Genomic DNA, 21,419 nt, shown 5'->3' on the forward strand with positions numbered 1-21,419 from the left:
TCAATTACACCAAAGAGTAGCTTGAGTTCCAGACCAATGCTTTGCTCGCCAAGTAACTGAACAGAGGTACAACTATTCTGATGTATTTTATTCTCCTTAAAAGCATCTCCTAAGCACTTATTACAGAATCACGATCAGACTTCACATTCACAGTAAGAATATATATGTTTATATATAGTTCTGTGTGTCTACATTCATCAATTGTGCTTATCAGAGTCTTACAGTATCTATAAATATCTATATATTTTTGTCCTTTTGAATGGACATAAGAGGGAAATGAACCATGCCTCTGAAACTAGGTATTTGTCTTTGTGAAACAAGAGTTTGGAGTTTATTCACGTGTGTGGTGAACTCAGAGGTCCCTTCACTTTTAATAATAAAGGAAGAAATGCATGAAAAAAATGTGTTAATGCAATCTGCCAATTAAAAATTCTCTAAAAATGGCTATTGGAGATAAAAAAGTTAGATGCACTGAATACAGATTTAATTCCTTTTAATAGACTACATTACTTATGTTTTGAATGAAATTTGCTTTTCAGTTGCATTAAAAGCTACCTTTATACTGTGATTCTATAATAAAAGAAAAACATGGGCATACACAGGAGGTACATATCCAATCCATAATTTGGGAGCTAAATTCGGGCATGTATTACTCAGTCTGACCCATATCTTTGTGTATTTCCATTTCTGCTAGTTCCCTCTTCCCAGTAAAACAGATAGCTGTTTTAGGCAACAAAATGTCCTGAAATTATGGTCACAGAATCACAGAATGGTTGAGGTTGGAAAATCTGGAGATCATCTGGTCCAACTTCATTGCTCAAGCAACAGCAGACTGCCCAAGAGCATGTCCATTATGGTTATGAGTATCTCCAAGGATGGGGATACCACAACTTCTCTTGGCAACTTGTTCCAGTGTTCAAGCACTATTCAGTAAAGAAGCCATAGAGCCCCTTAAAGCTTCACTTCATGTAAAGCAATGAAACTCTTTAGATGAAAATGAGATAGCTTTAATAAGCCAAGCACATCGTGATTTTTTTTTTTTCATATTAGTGCCCCATGCATTCGCAACATTTTTTGTAATGGCTGTATAGCATGAATCCCTGAGAGTATGCTTATTAAAGTTGCTCATTTCTGCTATTTCTTTGTGCAGAGTGTGTATCCCAGAGTGCACATGCCCATACAGAGGACACGAACATGGCTGGGCAGACTGCCACCAACGGAGCAGTGCCTGTGACAACGTTCACATAAATACAGGTACATATAGCCCAGGCCTGTTGTCCCTCTCCCATTGATGAGGATGGAAGTTCACTGGTGAAACACATTCCCTCACTCCGTAGATTCAGAAACACACCCACAATCACACATCTCTTGAATATCGCCATGGGCTCTCAGCCCATCTTATATCCATGCCAGAACATTTGGCTACCTTACCCATTAGATGGGATTCTTCTTACTCATGGGTGTGTCCAGCTCAGTTTTGCTATGCATGCACTTACACATTTTTCTCACAAACACCCCCGCAATCACAGATCCTTTGGATACTAGCATGGGCTGTCAGCCAGCCTCATATCCATGCCCGGACCCCAGACTCCTTTATCGACTTCTAGCTCAGGTTTTGAGGCTTTCTGTATATAAGTTTTCTTCCTACTCCCCCATCTAGTCCATGTTGATGGCTTGCTAGTGAATAACACATATAGACTCTAGGAAATCCGGTTAAATTATCTACAATATAAACAAACAGAAGAAAATAAAATCACACTGAAGTCCTTCCAATCACTGGCCCTTCAGCCTTGCTCACGTACAGATCCATGCTGGTCTTGCACCCCCATCCCTCCAGCTGCTGGCACTCCAGGCAAATGACCCTGTGGCCCATAGTCCGGGTCCAGATGCTGGCAGTCAAAACTSGCTTCCTCTGGTTTCTGGAACCACAGACATATGGGAAACTGTGACTCATGGTTCAATGCCAGTGGCTGGCACTTGATTCCACTCACTCTGGTGTCTACTGTTGCTGGCATTCAGACCTTGTACTCACACATGAGATGATTGAGAGCAAGTTATACAGAAAAAGGGTTAAAAAAGGATAGATTGTGGTGATCAGTGCAGGGCTCAGTGAGACAAGTGCACTGCCCCACAGTCCACTTAAATGTGGCTGGCTGTTTGATTTTCCCCTTCTCTGTATTGTCCCATGTTTGTGTCTCCCCTAATCACCTTTAATGTCCCCTTTTGTCAATTTTGGCCTTAAGATCCTAAGCATCCCCTATCATCTTGCAATGCTATGCAGAGTTCCATAGTGCCTATGTCCTCCTTCAAATCCCACAGTGTATTTGTTTTGTCTTGTTTCCTCCTTCTTGTCAGTTACACAGTTGAGGCTGATCCTCTTTAAGGCTGTGCATGCATAATTTCTTTAATGGTCTATCAGTGAGTGACTGAAGAGTTCTGGTCTTTACTATTTCCTCTGTTATCACCTACTGGTCAGGTTTGTTTATTGGCCTGTTTAACTTAGCCCTTTCCTTGTTATTTGTTATTTGTTATTTGTTATTTGTTATTTGTTATTTCTTATTTCTTATTTCTTATTTCTTATTTCTTATTTCTTTTACACTGAGTAGCCCTCAACCAGATACTTTCACATTCCACATACCCTTCCAAGAGGAAATATCCTGTTCATGCTCACTCCTAGAAAACAAATCTAGCTGGTAAAGTGCATGTCTTCCTGCCTGGAGTGTTTGCAGTTGCAGATGTAGATAGGATCTGGGTGTTCAGCAGAGATCTGGMAAAAAGATTAGATCCAGTTAAGGTCACCCTGTCCTCTGAGGGGAGTCCAGCATGGAGTTCCCTCTCTGAAGCAGTTCTCAAGTGACAGGCCACCACAAACACAGTAAAGATTCTTAAAGTCACATTCAGTAGAAAATATCAGAGAGCTGGAATTCTATTTCAAGCAAAGCTGTAAAATATGCAGTTCTAAATTCATCCAGAAACTGGCACATCTGGACAGCTAGCATTCTACACTTTTATGTTCTCCCTTCCAGCTTTCTAAGGTTTCTTTAGCTTTGTCCAGGCTTCACTGCATTGTTTAGTGATAGCGATTGAGTTCTTGGCTCCTGCAAGATGATGACGTGCCTGGAAAATTTCATCTAGTGTGGATGGTCCACTCTTGTAATAAAATGTAATTTTGTTTTCTGGGCTAATTTACAGTTGGAGAAACAGATCTGCTTGGGTAATAACTATTTTCCTTTGCTGTTTCTGTCTGCTACTGGATTGCTATTTTTTTAATTATGCTTCCTCAGCACCACATACTCAAATGTTTCTGGTTGTTTTAAATTCAACCAAATACAACAAATCATCCTCATAAATTTATTGTAGGCTTTGAGTGTGAAATAAGCCGAAGGACTGTACCTCCCTGGGGGGATTTAGGTACTAGGGTTCAAGTTGGGTGGAGGAGGAAAGTAGAGGACAGGGCTACTTGGAGTAATGAGAAGCACATGGCACAGTCAGTATTCTTAACAGGAGGTTCCAGGACTCTCGCAGTTCTCCTTGCCCATTTCTTTATCCAAATGGCAGTAAACATTTTAAGTCAAATGAAAGATGGTCTTGCCTTTCACCTTTGGACTAAGAATTTAGAGAGAAAAGTTTGCCTCCCACTGGGCCATCAGCTGYCTTTGTGCCCCTGGCAAGTTAATACAGATTCTGCCTCAGCCTCTATCTGTAAAACAGAGATAATCCTTTCTATAAGGAAGAATTTCAACTGGGATTTGTTGGCTTATGGATACCAGAATATAATAAAACTATTAGCCGGAAATAAGAACATCAGCATCTTATCTCCTTAAGRGGAAGGATCTTCTATCAGCACTGGTACAAGCAGAGATATCCTTAAGTTAGAAAGCACTTAAAGATAGACATTTAATCTTTTTTTTTGTTGCTTGTTTTTCCAACCATTTCTAAAGTTAGACTTTTCATAGGGACTGCAAAACCTAGAATCATACCTTCCAGAAAACAGGATTAGGAGAGAGTCATGGATGATGTCTACCTTGACTTCAACCAGGCTTTTGACACTATCTCCTGTAACATCCTCATGAGAAAGCTGAGGAAGTGTGGGTTAGATGAGTGGACAATGAGGTGGATTGAGAACTGACTGGATGGTAGAGCTCAGAGGGTGGTGATAAACGGGGSMAAGTCCAGTTGGAGGCCTGTGGCCAGTGGTGTCCCCCAGGGGWCAGTRCTGGGCCCRGTGCTATTCAAGCTATTCATCAATGGCTTGGACCAGGGCACAGAGGGCACCCTGAGCAAGTTTGCAGATGAYACCAAGCTGAGTGGAGTGRCCRACACTCTGGAGGGCTGTGCTGCCATTCAGAGGGACCTGGACAGGCTGGAGAGTTGGGCAGAGAGGAACCTCATGAGGTTCAATAAGGACAAGTGCAGGGTCTGACACCTGGGGAGGAATAACCCCAGGCACCAGTACAGATTAGGKGTTGACCTGCTGGAAAGGAGCTCCACRGAGAGGGACCTGGGAGTCCTGGTTGACACCAAGTTAACCATGAGTSAGCAGTGTGCCCTCGTGGCCAAGAAGGCCAATGGGATCCTGGCCTGCACCAGAAGGAGTGTTGCCAGAAGGTGATCCTGCCCCTCTCCTCAGCTCTGGTGAGGCCGCACCTGRAGTATCATGTGGAGAGGGTCCAGCATAGAGCAACAGAGATGATAAAGGGACTGGAGCATTCAAAGGCTGAGGGAGCTGGGCCTGTTCAGCCTGGAGAAGAGGAGGCTGAGGGGGGACCTGATCAGTGTCTATAAATACCTCAAGGGAGGCAGTGAGGAGGAGGGRGSCGGCCTCTTTTCAGTGGTGGCCAGCGATAGGACTAGAGGAAACGGTCACAAGCTGAGGCACCAAAAGTTCCACAGGAACTTGAGAAAACACTTTTTGACAGTGAGGGTGACAGAGCCCTGGAACAGGCTGCCCAGAGGGTTTGTGGAGATCTCCTTCTCTGGAGATCTTTAAAACCCGCTTGGACGCAGCCCTGTGCCACGTGCTCTAGGTGACCCTGMGTGAGCAGAAGGGTTGAACTAGATGACCTCTGAGGTCCCTTCCAACCTTMRGCATTCTATGATTCTATGATTCTATGATCTATTGCATGAGGTAAGACTAAGCAAGCTGGGCTTCTTAAACCTGAAGAAGACTGAGAGGAGATCTGATCAATATGGATAAGTACCTRAGTGGAGAATGTAAAGAGGATGGGGCTAGCCTCTTCTTGGTGGTGGCCAGTGACAGAACAAGAAGTAATGGGTATAAATTTAAATACAGGAAGTTCCATCTCCATGTTAGGAACAACTTCTTTCCTGTGAGGGTGATGGAGCCCTGGAACAGGCTGCCCAGGGAGATTGTGGAGTCTCCTTCTCTGGAGATGTTCAAAACCCTGCTGTACCCCATGCTTTAGGTGTTTMTTCTGGAGCAGGGACATTGGACTAGATAATCTCTGGAGATCCTTTCCAAGCTCAACCATTTTGTGATTCTGTGTGATCCTGTGATTGTTATGTTATTGCAGTATACTATATTACTTGAAGATCCATGCCATATATCATGAAGAGGAAAGGTTATTTCCCTAAGAATAATTAGAAAGACATAAAGGAAATGATAATGAATACTACAAGCTTTCCTTTTCAAGGATCTAACTTGTTCTTCTGATACCTTAAATTAAAGCAAAGTGTTCCCACAACTTGTATCAGGAGGTTCAAAAAAATACAGCGTCTTGCCTTTATTTGAGCTGCAACATCACTCCACATTACAGTAAGTTAAGGAAAATATAGCAATTTTTGTTCATCATTTATTTTTTTYTCTATGATTGTTCTTCAATATATTATGTAAAAATATCATCATAAAAATATCAAAATTAGCTYTTACAGTTAAAAGCTGTGTTTAATATTTACATTATTTATGATATTTAGTAGAGAAGACCTCTGTATTCCACTGACATTTTCCGTGCCAAAATGCTTTTGACTAGACCCAGGCTATTTATTATTACTACTTATGTTTAGTTGATTTGCAGTTCACATCATCACACAGCCTCATGGATTCTTCAGGCAATGAAAACCAAGGCACAAATGAGGTACATTTTAACCAAGCAAATCAAAAAACAAGCAAGCAAAAACAATTCCCATTTTTTGAAGTAATCTTCACAGCCAGGTTGTCAGCATACACAGTGTGAAGTATTAGACACTATCCTCAGCTCAAGCTGTTTGGTGCTTTGCAGATAGGAAAAGTAATTTGTAAATTAATTTCCACCTTGTGGCAGCTGAGCATTCCCTAGCCTTACAATAAAAGGCTCTTGCAAAGTGGCATGGTACAATTTACTTTTGATGAAGAATGGCTTTGGTGGAGAGCAGGTTAGCCTGAGCACTGGCCTTTGTGCCTTGGAATCAGAACTGCTTAGTTATTTGTCATAAGGCCTTAGGTTTAAAATAAATAAATAAAAAAATAAAATAGAAGAGTGAGAATATCTGTAAGTTGCAGTTCTAGAAAGCTTGACAGAGTTTCAGATCTGTTCTAAATCATTTTGGACTAGTTTYGAGGCTGGAGAAATGAGCATTGAGGAGCCTCATTAAGTTCAACAAAGGAAAGTGCAGAGTCCATATTGTGTTGACAGCGGTTAGAGGATGATGATTCTCCYCCTTCACTCAGCCTCGGTGAGACCACATCTAAGCTGCTGGGTCCAGTGCTGGGCATAAGAGACATGAAGCACAGGAGAGACTTGGAGCAACTGGAGGTCTTGGAGAGAMTGGAGCATCTCTCATATCCTCATATGATTGAGAGAGCTGGGACTATTCAGGCTGGAGAAGAGAGATGCTGAGGAGGTTCTTATCAACATTTATATCCTGAAGGGTGAATGTAAGGAGGTTGGGGACAGATTCTTCTCAGTAATGCCCAGAGACAGGACAAGATGCAACAGGAACACACTAAAAACAGAAGTTCATCCTGTATCCCCAAACAAGAGCCTTTTTACTGTGAGAATGACTGAGCACTGGRAAAAGGTTGTTCAGAGAGGTTGTGGAGACTCCCTCCATGGTGATATTCTAAACCTAAGCAGATGGTCCTGGGCTATCTGCTCTAGGTGATCCTTCTTGAGCAGATGGATGGGCCTAGATAATCTTCAAAGGTTACTATTTCCTTAACTATTTTGTGATTCTGTGTATTCATTTATCCACCTCTGCAGACAAGGTAAAAAAAATCAAGAAAACCAAGGACTTATTTGTAGTAATGGCAGAGATTGTGATGTCTAGGGAAGAAAATCTATGGAATTCCTCTTCATAGAACTGCGTGGCTGCCAGAAGTTCAGTGTAGCTCAAGTGGTATCCAGCCTAAGCTGTGAAGTAGGTGCTTAATATAGTCTTTGTCCTTCTGTCCCTGCCCTCAGGACTCAGAGACAAGATGTGCTGTCCAAGTAGCGCTGCRCAGCACAGCACTGTAGCAATCAGATAGAAGCTGATGTTAGCTAATGTTGCAGCTAAGCCTCACCAAAGAGCAAAGCCAGAGAGCAGGCTAATCCTCAAATGAGAGGGTATCCTCCTCTTTAGCCTCAGCAATTTAGAGGTTCCTGATATCTTTAGCAACGCAATCCTTAATCTGTGTAGACATTTAGTAATAAGCACCAGAAGATCCATAAAGGATCATCACAGGCAGCAGGGGCTGGGGTACCAGCACAGGTAAGGCACAGTAAGGATCAGTGAATTCCCAAGTAGAGCTTGAATTATATATTTATGGCTTTATAGAGAATCTTTAATGATGCTGCTGTGATGCCTTTTGCAGTGCATCCTTGGCTTTTATTAATTCTGTCTTCTTTATAAGGGACTTTACTTGAGTAGAACACCTCCTGAGGAAATGAATCACCRTTGCACGGCTTGGCTCCTGGTTTATTTCAGTCAGTTAAGCATGGCCACATGGGATTTTCAGTTTTGAATTTCTAGTTCCATAAGGTGTAATGAACCTTGCCTGAGGGCACTTTATGCAGATCACCTGAATCTTTTATAGCTGSTATTTACATATTTTATATAAAAAACCCTGGATCAGAATATGGAGTTCCACTAACTTCATTTAGCCAAGAAATAAGATTTTAAGGGAAAGGCATTGACTTCCTTACAAGAAGTATCAAATCCTCTGCACGTAAACACATATATTTGCACACACAAGCAGAGGCTCTTATTAATTAATTGTGATTTATAATAGAATATTTCCACAACAAAGGTACATAGGTTACACTCGTGTTACATGAAAGAAATTTCTATTAATATAATATTGTCTACATCTGGTTTAATAGATATTCTTGAACTCACATAAAATGTTACATACACCATATATAAAACTAAAATCATATGGCATAAAGACATGTATAAGAAGAAAGTCTTATGTTTTGATTCACAAGTATTTTTAGTGTCACAGAGATCGAGATGTACTTCAGTCTTTGGTAATACAATTGAGAGATTTTCCTCTTAAATCAGTAATTTATAATGGATTTGTCATTACTTCCATTATTATAAATATAAATAAATAAATATGTATATATATATATGCAGATAAACATCTATATCTCCTAGTAGGAATGCATACCTGCTGTATGGTAAGAAAATCTCCAGTACCAGTATTCTTCAGATTGTTCATAGTACGTTTTGTTCTGTGTCCAAAGACTGTGGTAATATGTACTTAACAAGTGAAAAGTTAAAAGAATATACACCATTGCATCTGAAATAAATTATGAAACAGAAAGTAATAAATAATTCATTCTGCTGTTGAGACTTATGAATTTCTCTTCAATGTAAATCAAARCGAGTAAAATTTCAGCACAGTAAAAAAGATGAGAATTGTTTCCAACATTTAACAGAATAGCCTRTATCAGAATTGTGTAAGAAGGATATTTTGAATAAAAAATGCAGGGGCAGGGTAGTACTTTCACAGTAAATAGTAAGATTTGATATTTTTTGAATAACATTTTAAAATTATTTGTTTTCTGAATTTTGTTTTACAAATATTTAAATACACCATTAAGATCAGGATTATAGCAACTCCCTTCCTCCCCATGATCAATTAGCATTTTTTTTCCGTACACTTTCATTTCTCACTATTTCATCTTCTTGGGGAATATTAAATAATCTCATTTGGAATGAAGTCCAGCTTTGAAATCTTGAAATCCACTACAAAATGACATTTCAACCCTTAGTCTCTCATTAAGTAACAAACCTAAACTAGCAGACCTTGTCAGCATCTAAAGCTTGCAGATTTGATCCTGTTTCTTAGCAGTACATTGTTCAATGGTCTGTAAATTGCAAAAGCTGATTAGCACGTTCATTAGCTGTTTGGAATATTGATACATTAATGACAAAAATTCAATATATTTTGAGTTATGAATTATTGACATAAATAATTGTTAGTATGGAAGCCTGCAGAGGAAATAAGGCTCAGATAATACTTGCGCAGACTAACTATTACAAATCCTGTGCATTTCAAGCAGGCTTTCTGGGCAGAGGGGATGTAGCTACCACCTCTGGCATGGATTTTACATGTTATTACATTTTTTTCTACAAAATTACTTTGTGYTAAGTAATAGAAAACAGATACACAGACTAATGAGGGATAAAGTGGATGCACATTCACCTAAATTAGTATATATTTCATAAGTGCAGGGCCAAGGGCTCTGTGGCTCTAAGTTGAAGATTTTCTCTACTGAGAGAGCAAAGGAGAGACAAAAGTAACTACACAGGGAGTTTATTTGCATTAGCATTATTTTCCTGAAATTTCCTTGGGTTGTTTCATCCCCTGGAAAGAAAGCAAAAATCAACTAACATCATTTAACTGTTATACCTTCCCCCTCTGGAGGGAAACCCTCTGCAGAGTCAAAATAATCATGCTTGGAGTTCTGTCTGCAATAATATTCCCTGCTCGGAGCTACATCCAGGTGAAACAAGTGGTTACACCAGAAAATGAAGAGCAAAGATCTAATGAAAATATAGCTTTTGTCCCTCAATAACGTGCAGACAATGAAGAAGGAGGAGAGGAAGAAATACAATAAAGCCAGGAAGCAGGGTTTTATCTGTTGGCAAATCTTGCGACATGGTGCCACAAGCTGGAGTTATACTCATAACCTCACTGTTCTTTTTGTCATTTCTGGCTAGGGATGTATTTTTAATACACTGGCAGCAAGCAAATCCAAGAGCTCTGATCAAAATACAGAGGAGGGAAGAAGCTATATGTTCACATGTTGGCCATATGACTTGGAAAACTACCCCATGGGCATTGGATGAACACAGGGAAGAGCTGTGCAACTATGTACTGGCATTTGGCATTTCCATACAAAGGAAAGCAGCAAAGCTGAAATAGTTCCTGGAACTTTAAACAAGTATTTTCACATCCTCAAACGTTCAGGTGTTTTCTTCTCAAAAGTCAGTATTTTTCTCAACTTCTGTTTATTCTGTGAAAAAGATATAGCACTATAGCACTACTTTTTAAAAACATAAACAAACAAACTTACCTAAGCTAGAAGTAGTCACTACTAGTGAAATCCATTTAGATTTTCTTTAAATTGAAATATCTGGTATAGTTTGAAAGGTATATAAGCTAAATACAATATACATAAGCACAGAAGTATTTCTTTGCTAAAAACTTTTTGTCAGAAGTTTCTTTTCTAGCAAGAAAAAAAGGTACAAAACCATTTCTGTGGAAGATGATGAAATATTTCAAGTACCTGTAAAGTTACTGAWCTCAAATCTGAATTGGAAATAAACATGGCCAGAGCTCATTCTTAGAAATTACTGAGGTCAGAAAATGTATGAGTACTATAATCCGATTTACACTTGCTAACATGCAGCATTGTTCAAGTAGAAGTTGTTTTTCACTATGAAAAAATGCTGTAGAAGGGGATTCAATTTTAATTGGGCTTAAAAAGGACTTTGCTGAWCCTTTCCCATGTCTGACTTGAGACTAAGTTAGAGCTGAAAAGGCACTTCCAACCGTACTATGTTCCCCTTTCATACCACTTCCTGAATCAAAACCATCCACATTTTATTTAAAAGACAAAGAAGAAATATCAGTTAATTCCCACTTGGTGAAACAAAATTTCACGATCATTAATTGGAAGCAAAAATTAATTTGTCTTTTTTTTCTAATATAAGAATTGTGCCAAACACCATACAAAAAGTACTGTATGTAAAAATATCATACTTGGTGTTCTGTCTTATATTGCAGCTATTTATAAAGACACTTAGCAATCATACTGTTACTTTAGTCTTGTTCCAGATTTCATTTAATAAGTAAAGTTTGCCGATAAAAGCCAGTATGACTTTTWAATTTAAGATCCCCTTTTCAGGACTGCATTCAGTAACGTTCRTTTTCAGAGGACATAGTATGTCGTCTCAACAAGTAAATGTCACTCATCCGATTAAAAAAAATACATTTTAGAAGAAGTTTATTAAATGCAGAGTCTTTCTYTCTTTAACTCATACAGATGATAAGTCTGAATTTTGACATGATCCACAAAGAAAGACRAAAGGATTTAATTATTAAAAGTGGATAGAGGCTTAGATAAGTCTTCAGTCATTTCAGAGATGTCTTACTTAAATTTGGAAAGATGACTGTTAACGCATTTTGCTCTCATATTTATGTCACTGAGCTGGATGAAAAAGGCTATGCCGAGCAGAAACACAGCCGTACTTGCAAAAATGCTATGGCAACACATGAGTGCTTTTGTTGGCATGAATTATGTCATTGAGGGAGGAATTGGAATTGCTTTGGATGAAGAGTTACCTGCAATATGAGACAAATTCCACATTCCAGTCTTAGCTAGGGTTACATCCATCCAGAATGTAGTTTTTAGTGGAAACTAATGATGTCCTCCTAAATTTTCTTCTTTCATGATACTGAAGATCTTCTTTCTCCAGTCTTCCATGCATCACACCCTTTTCTGCCACTGTTGTGCAGGTGGTTAGCCCAGTTGCTTGTGTCTGACCTTCTTGGTCTGTTGTACTGGATAACCTGCTGTCTTCTTTRAAGGTCTCCTGAATTGTTCTCTTACTCCTTGCAGACCTGAATGAATTGCAGCTTCCAGCATAACCCATTATTTCCTTTGTTTCAGTTGAGACTCATCATGAATATTGCCTGATCCCAGTACATTGCTGAATATATTTTAATTTGAACTAGTGATTGAGTACAAGTTCATTAGCAAAACCGTATTGTTCCACTGTGATTTAAAAGAAGTTGTTGATTCTCATGTCAAAGCGACATGTCTTTGTGAAGAGYCTTCTGTGATTAAAAACAGTTTTCAGTGGATTATGTGAGAAGCAAGGAATTCTTTTTTAAACTTACTGTCAGGGTGTACGTGTTGTCTGGTTAACAAGAACCTTTATATGGAAGTGCAAGGAAGAAAAAGAGGAATGTCAGGGATGACAAGGTTTCATTACATGGTGGCTGCACTTTGTGTACAAGTTTTGAGGACATAACTGTTCCTCATTTATTTATTTATTTATTTATTTATTTTTGTCATCTTCCACGTGGTCTTTGGTGCTCTTTAAGACTTGTGTGGGAATGAAAAGGCTTAGTACTAAAGTATCAGATCCAAAAATAGAATTCTTCAGTACACAACCAACCATCTGAAGGACAAATCCTAATGATGAATATCAACATTAAAACTGGGTAGAAATGATATTGAAGTATTCATTTCTAGAAAAAACTTATATCTCTCATAAGACAAGGTCCTGGAAAAATTTGGTAGAAAGGAGGGAAAATGAAGATAACAAATTAAARTTTCAATCCATGATATTTTAAAAGGTTCAGTGCATATTCCATTATAGCACATACTCTGATAATCCTTCCTACTACGTACTCATATGGTTACATTATTTACAAAGATAAAACATAAACCTTGCAGAAGATKAGATCTGAAATTTACTCTTTCAAAATTATATCCATTAAAAATAGTAAGTAATAAAGGTCTACTTTTAATTCCATTTTTTTTTTTTTTTTTTACAATCATTCCCTTACCTTAAGGAATGTTCTTTCTATATAACCTGAAAGAATACTTCTGATGACATCTCAGCTTCCGTGTCTTCTCTCCGGAGCCATGGTATATATGGGCAGATGTTGATGTTTCAGTTTATAAGGCAAAGGGTCATGGAATGTTTTGAGTCTCGATTTAGGCCCAGGAATGAGCCCTGCAGCCACTTGGGAAGAATATTCTCAGCTGAGAACCAAAACATTCCATGCTCCTTAACAAACCGAAAGATCAACATCTGACCTTCACGCAGTGGCATGAATGAAAGAATTAAAATCCAAGAGGCATACAGTTTTAGAACCAAGTTCTCCAATATGTCCAAGGTTGTCATTTAGTTAAACTGCTTCAAYTGATGACTCAATAATTTTAAGTCACATGCTGTTCCAGGGACATTATGTTCATCTAAGTATATTTTCCAAGTGGTCCTCATTCCTCTTCCATAGCAATTAATTGTTCCTTGTAAGATAACTTGTCTAAACACAGACAGTTTTGACTCTRAACATTGGAGAAGCAGTAGTTTTCAAATGAACAGAGGCCTTGTAGACAAGGTCAGATAAGGGGCTACAGGTTTTCAGGTCAATTTTTTTTTTCATATTTGGTTCATCAGATGTGAAAATCAAAGTTTTCAAAATTACTGTGGTATAACCTTCCAAAACAGTAATAAAATGCAAAATTTTATACCTGAATGAATCTGAATGCCATTTTACATTAAGACTTAAGCTGAAAATAATTTGTAAATTAATATTAGCCATGTCACAAAAATYTTTTTATAAATGTAACTGTTGAAGTTGCTGTAGATGATAACAATGTCAATTCTAGTGAGCTAATCAACTCTATATCTATAAAACTACATACTATAGATGTAAATAATCTTCTATCTAAACCACATTTTAACATATTAATAAAACTTCTTGTACTGCAATTCATCACTTTTTTATGTCCCAYATAGACAGAGTTTGTGTGGGTTAAACTATCTTTTCGATAACAAAGTAGAGATCGTTCTACTTCACTTAGACTTTCTAAATGTACGCATTTCACTTTAGCTTTATTTTGTAGCCACTGAGATTTCCAGAAGGAATTTATGTAATTTCAAAAAAAGTATCTAAGGTATGGATAAGGATTATCCCTCAGGAGTGGCCTGTTTCTCTGTGCTTACTAGGACTCTGCTTAGTTTCATAAATAAACTTGACTAGGTCTAGCTTAGACAACTACATTTAGGCAACTAAACTTAGGTGGGAGGAATCCCTCCACAACAGTTTTCATGCCAGTTAGAAATGATTTCACTGTTTTGGGCAAAGATGAAACTGTCTGTTTGTCTCAATGAGACTGAAGACTTGCTATCAGAACAACATAGGGAAATTTGCACTATTGCCCTTTTCTGTGGTCACTTTGTGCAGCTGCCAGAGGCTGGGATTCATCACTCTGGTATGTTCYTTAGCAACTCTCTTTAAAACCGACAGTCATTTCATTGACATCCTCTCATGATTGCATGTTTTCCCTTSCCTCCATCTTCTTACTTAAGGTGAAATATTTTAAACTGCTCTGCTCTGAATATACTCGGAGTTAAAAAAAGTACAGAAAAAAATGCGTTTTTTTTGCATTTTTTGCAAAATAATAATTATTTTTGCAAAATAATGCTAAATATGATTTTGGCATAGTATGTGATACTAGGCATTTGGGGCACTGTTTCCTTTTTCATATATCATCTATTGCAGTGCAGAGTATCTTTTGCAATAATAAGCCTAATAGCTTTACATTTTAGCTATTAGCTTCTAGGTATTACATTAACACAAACTATATTTTTTTAAAAGTAATAGGGTACTTTTTATTTGCCAGGTAGAAACCTTCAGAACAGCTTAAATTGCGAAGTTTCTTCTTCAGTTATAAACTCAGGACGTAGGAGTTAAAAATATCTACCAATTGGCTAAGAAAAATTTAGAATTTTGCACTTGGCAATTAATCTATTATTTGAGATGGAGAGTAATGGTCTTATAGGAGTCTTACTTATTTTTGTTACATTATCCTGATCCAAGGAAGCAGCCCCTTCCCTTCTATATTAAAAGTTTGATGAAATAGATCTTGGAGTTTTATTATTCTGGTAATTTCTAGCTATTTTTTTTAAGACGTAACTGTGCCCACTTTAAAGGTTATTTAAGCATCAGGAAAAGTCTCCCATCCTTTTTTTTCTTGGTAATATGCTGCTTGACATCTTTGCAGTTATCTTCTAACTGTGTTTTACAGACTGTGGAAGTAGAATATTTTAATCATTTGAATGTGATTTCAGAGAACTATATTTTCAGCCATGCTGAGGATGTGCTTAATCCATTTGATCCTTGTAATAGAATACATCTATGTCTACTGAAGCAAACATTCAAAGAACATGGTTTCATGTGAGGAGCTATTTTTAGAGTTCTTTGGGTAATAATCAGGAATAGTATCACAATACAATGCAGCTCCATTTAGGCACTTGTAGGTGGTATGTGGAGAACATTATCTAAAGGAAAAGAACATRTAAGGCCACTTTATTCAGACTAAGAGTAATGGTAATAACCAAGAGGATTTACTTCTGTATTTAAAAGGCCATGTGRTAATTAATTCAGCAACTTTTATGTTTTTTGGGATGATCAACTTTTAYGGTTTTCTGTATGATGGGKTGGTTATCACTTGCAAATTAATATAAGTGATTGGAGATAGTCCTCAATTATTGGTCTTAAGAGACTTCTCTGGAGATATTTTGAGCATARGTTGTTTGTTTTCTCTTGTTTTACCATTTGAAGAAATGTTTTACTACCAAGTTTGATTTGAAGAATTTCAAAAAAACAATTGTAAAGGCGAGTGTATTTGCATAGTACATAACTGCCCATGCTGGTCTGTTTTATATCATGGTTTAATAACATTTTAAAAATAGTGGAGAAGTTTGTTTTCAATAAAGAAGAGAAAGTTAGCTAGTAATAGATGAGTCTGTCTTTAATTGTTCTGGAGGTCAGTACAAATCCTGGATAGAGATTAACAACTAGAATTCAAAAAACTCTACTGCCATCCAAAAGAGAATGATAATTCTTTGATTAACATTGGTTTACTCAATTTGTACAATACAACAAGCACAAATCCAAATTCTTTTTGATGAATTTTCAGAATGAAGAATACAAACTATCACAGTAAGACTTTGTTATGCCTAGTTCTAATGGAAGAGTTTATAGGACTAAAAACATACTATTTATCAGTTTATTTTCTCTATTTGTAGATGATAAGTATGGACATATTCAGATTAAAACGTTCCTGTAATTCTAGCATTGTGGGTGGTAAAAGGCATGCCTTGAAATTCTCTTCTTACAGGAAGGTTTCTGTTTTATTTTATATACTGACCTAACAGGTCCTGAGACAGAACCAATGCTCTTCCAGCTGAATGCCATAAGCAGTAATCTACAGTATCATGCTTTTATCCATTCTCCCTAGTCTAGGTAATTTTGAATCTATTCAATGGCTCAGTCTAGAAGAAATACTGAAAAATACGGTCCTTCGGAACAGCATTGCAAAAAAGAGACATGAATTTAAAGGATATTGCAGTATGGTTCCTTTGTGTCTCGTTCGAGTGCTCTCAAATTTAGCCATTTTAGGAAAAGGGGGAATCAAATCTCATGCTGGTTTGAAAGTATTTTAGACCTGCTCATTTGTTGGGAAAAAAAAAAAAAAAAAAGAAATAGAACAAAATAAACAAAATAAACAAAAAAAAAACCCTAAAACAAAGCAGGTTATAAGATTTTACCTTTAAGAGAAATTTTCTTTTTGAATCTTACTTGAAAATGAGTAATTTCCTCTAGATAGGTTGAGAGGTACCTATCTTCTCACAAAGTGGCATGCCCTCTTCTTGGCCATGAATTCAAACCCTTATCCTGAAGTATTTTCCATACACAAAGTAATGAATATATTCACACACTGCCAGATCATTTTGTAATATAGGTAACTGAATCCTTCCCTCGATCTCACCAGGGACTTCTAAAAGCAGTTCTAATTCTTTGTATTTCTACCCAGAATCCATGGAAATAGCTGCAGAACTACCTAGTAGCCAAGTGGAAATTTCTTTGATAACTCAACATCAGATAAATTCAGATCAGTGCTAGAGTTTCAGCTTTGGAAATAATAGTTATTGGAGCTGCGTCTTTTTTAAAGTTTTGTTTCACATGAGGAGAGTACCCTCAAAGTGAATCTCCACTTCCCACCATGCTTAGGTTCACCTTGTAGAGTAGCTTGGGAATATGTGATCCGTTCTAGAGGACACTACAGTAAAACACCCTCTTCTGGGAGTACATCTAACATATTCCAGCTGTACCAAGCCAAGAATCCCAGGACCAGAATAGAGAATGTCTGTGCTAAAACCTCTAAAATACTGATTTCTCAACAACTTAGGATATTTTGTTTCATTGTAGAGGTCTATTCCTATTGCATGGTGCTGCTTGCTGAGGAAGATGTAGTCTTAAAATATCTCTTCTCCTAGTCCTCAAAAAAAATCACACTTCCTAAGCTGTAATAAGTTATCATGTTTTCATGACCCCCTGAAGGTAGTTTGCTTCCAGCTGCTTGCAAGAGCACAAAGCAGATCTCAGTGAACAAACTAGTGACATTTTTATGCCTTGGTTCTGTCACACATGRATCTGCCCTAGTAAGTGATTTTCTTAATATAGTCTAGAAAGCAGAGCTCTTGTTCCGGAAAGCACAGGTACACCGGCTTCCTCTTTGGTGTTTGTTCTTGATCATGTTTGCTTTGCACATTAAAAGCAGTGTTGCAGTGTTTAATTATTTTAGCAGTAGCTCAGCTGCTCTCATCAAATCAAACTGGACTTATTTGCTAAAATAGATCTGGTCACTAGCCAGTTTGATTTCTCACTTCTGCCTTTTCAACTGAAGTTTGGCAGATAGGCCGTTAACAGTCTTCTCAAGATGACTGCTTGGTTTCCTCTATGCCTCCCCCCCATCCCTAATTTATTTATTTATTATTGGAAAAGATATTTATTTTGGAACAGAACGAGGAGAGGAAGAGGTGTGCATGAGTTTAAKTTAATTGAAGAAGTATGAAGGGAAAAGTGAGGATAAAGACTCTTGTTTAAGAGGTAGCACATGAACCAGAAATCAGAAATCTTGTTCTGTTGCCACTGAGAATATGATAGCAACAAGTTGCAAATGTAGTGGAAAGCATTGCTCTTTGTTCTCTAGCTAAAGGTGCATATGTAACCTGTATATCCCAAATCCTTCCAGTTAATAGATATAACAGATGAAAATAGCTATACTACACAGCTGTCAATAAGCAGGCGGTTAGTCCAATTGGCTTAAGTAGGTCATTGTGAGTATAATTAGAAATCTCAGAATGAAATTAAGCCATGGAAAATATGAACTGAATAACAGGGAAGTAGTTTGAATAGCAGAGCGTTTTGGACTGTGGAGCTTCTTCCCCATGCTGAAATACTTGCATTTCTGTTTGTGTTATATATTATGTACTTTTGGAAGATGGACATAAGACAACYATTTTTGCCTTTCTAATGTGATATAATAATCATTTATTTATGGTAATTATTGGGAGATCTTGATGACTCTGATTTAATCCTAGCAATATTCATTTCACATGGGGCAAACAGTGAGCCAAATATTGTAGATCAGAAATAGCCAGATGGCAGCCCAGAAGGACTCTGACGTCTGCTCAAATGAAGAGTAACGAGATAACAAACTGTGGGATAATGACACCSTGTTACCTGATAGCATTTTGTGTCAAAACAAAAACTTTCATTGCCCCAAAAGTGGAGTAATGTCTGCAACAGTCTCATATGTGTCTAGTGATGACTGCTAATGCATTATCTACTCATTTTCTGRTCACACACAGATTTAATAGGTGACAGTCTTGACTCCACTGCTAACATTAACAARTGTGTGCTACACACCAGCTCATGTAGAGGAGGCACATGCCTCTCCCACTCACACCAGTATAGAGCCAGCATCTTCTTTGAAGTCTTAATATCTGTTGACCCACTGGAAGAGATCAGATGTGCTCCTTTCCAGCCCTCTGATCCCCTATGAAGCTTTTTATAAAAACTTCACAGTCAAGGAGTGGTTTGTCTGTAGCACCCTTGGTGCTGCAGCTGCCTTGCTGCACATTGTATGCATTCCTGCTTCCTCAATGGACAACTAAGCCCACATGCYCCTTGCCTCTTCCTAATGACTAATCCGGTGGAGGACACCTGCTGCTGAGACAGCCTGTGTCTTGCTTGTCAAGATTGTCACTTGACACAGTTCAGGGACCTCTTTTTCCAGTACTGACATTTTACATCCAGCTATCCCAAATACAAGATGAGTCTGAGTGACTGCAGAGTGATTCTGTGAGGTGGAGTTTGCACTACTGTTCTGAAACACAGGACTGCTTCATCACTGAAGAAGGGTGATGGAAAAATTGTTTTTTTTTCCATCTTTTCCAGCTTTTTTTCCTAACAAGACTCATAGCCTGGCATCCTCGCAGCTACGAGGATGATGAGGGGCCTGGAACAGCTGCCCTATGAGCAAAGGCTGAGGGGGCTGGGCCTGTTCAGCCTGGAGAAGAGAAGGCTGAGGGGGGACCTGATCAGTGTCTATAAATACCTCAAGGGAGGCAGTGAGGAGGAGGGGGTGGCCTCTTTTCAGTGGTGGCCAGCGATAGGACTAGAGGAAACGGCCACAAGCTGAGGCACCAAAAGTTCCACAGGAACTTGAGAAAACACTTTTTGACAGTGAGGGTGACAGAGCCCTGGAACAGGCTGCCCAGAGAGGTTGTGGAGTCTCCTCTGGAGATCTTCAAAACTCGCTTGGATGCAATCCTGTACCACATTCTCTAGGTGATCCTTTGTGTGCAGAGCGCTTGGACTAAATGATCTCTAAATGTCCCTTCCAACCTTAAGGATTCTATGATTCTATGTCTGAGGTGGCATTGTGTCTAGTTCTTCTTTTTAGCAAAGAAGGATGTAATYCTTTTTTCTGCTGGTCTCCAAAGATTCTTCAGACACATGAGACATCTTAAATGCCATTCGATTCTCCATTTAGAATGAATCTTATCCTGGATATCCACTGAATACACAGAGAGTTTAGGAACTTAACTCACATGTCTATATTTAGATATCTAACATGAGTATCTAACCTTCAACTAAATCCTACCAAAATTTCACCCTCCACGAAGATGTGGTCTGAGAACATGAGGTTGCATGAAGCAAAATACCAAGACATTGCCAGTAAATGTATTCAGCWCTTTGACAGAGCTGACATAGCTGTCATCCAAACAGTTGATTGTTTTTCAGAAATAAATATGAGTATACTTTTAAAGGTCTGCTGACACTAGATGTGATTCTTAGTTCTATGCATCTAACATATTCAGATGGACACAGTCTACTATTTGATTCACTGCTTTTTTTTTTATCCCAGTTGCAATTTAATTTATGATCCAGGCCTGTCGGTTGAGCAATGTCTACAATGAACAGTATCTACTCTTATACTGATCTTTACCCTTTAGAGGATCAAGCCATCCYAGTTCAGTCAAACAGAATAATTATCTCTGAGGAGAAGGAGGGGGTTTATTACCAGCTGTTTTTTCTGCCTTGCAGTTAACCTTACACTTTCAGACAATTACCTTGATTGGGTTCTTCTGACATGTCACTGTGCAATAACCAGTGAAACTACTCAGCACAGGAGGAGGTGTCYAAATGACATTACACTTGAATGAATCCCACTTTTCTCACTATCTAAGCAGCTCTGAATTTGATTAGTCTAGAAACGTTTCCACRTTTGAAAAACAAAGATGCTTTATTTCTTGTGATAAGGGATAATGTGAGTGACATTAAAATCTCTTCCATCCTTTCCTTGCATTGGGCATTCAGTCATAGTACTTACAAAGTATAGTTTTGTATTACTCCCTTTTCGAAGTAATAAGTGTGCAGGAATGAGGAATATACCTTTCATATGCCATCTCAAGCTTCTGTTAGCCTTAWATTCTTGATTCTGTAAAATGCCAATTTGAATGCTCCAATTCTTAGTCTTTCACAAAGCAAATTTTCTTTCCATTCACAAGCATTCATTTTAAATGGGATATTTTAATGTTATTTGTCTGTTTCCTCTCTCACAGCTCTGGTAAAACATTAGCAACTGTTTTTTATGATGGATGATGATATACTAAGAGATGCTGATAAATTGGCAAGGATGGTAGCACATCTGGAATTGTAGTATTCAATGGAAAGAATGTCATTATGTAATTTTCACAGACTCACAGACCAGCTGAAGTTTTCAGTGAACTTTGGAGATTATCCATTCTGTTCAAAGTAGGATCAACTACAGCAGGTTGCCCAGGCACATTTTGAATATCTCCAACAGTAGAGTCTGTATGAGCTCTCTGGA

At 38.1% G+C, this 21,419-nt stretch overlaps 1 protein-coding gene across 1 annotated transcript in view; it reads left to right on the top strand.

Moving 5' to 3' along the window:
• Nucleotides 1-1,226: 1,226 nt before the first annotated feature.
• Nucleotides 1,227-21,419, top strand: part of TRPC4 (transient receptor potential cation channel subfamily C member 4) — a 120,848-nt gene continuing 100,655 nt past the window's right edge. Inside the window, exon 1 of the mRNA XM_026033939.1 lies at nucleotides 1,227-1,254. The gene's annotated coding sequence lies outside the window, so the exon portion shown is untranslated. The remainder of the gene's footprint in view (nucleotides 1,255-21,419) is intronic.

This window comes from Nothoprocta perdicaria, unplaced genomic scaffold (genome assembly GCF_003342845.1).
Source record: "Nothoprocta perdicaria isolate Ctin4 unplaced genomic scaffold, notPer1 scaffold_137, whole genome shotgun sequence".
Lineage (NCBI taxonomy): Eukaryota > Metazoa > Chordata > Aves > Tinamiformes > Tinamidae > Nothoprocta > Nothoprocta perdicaria.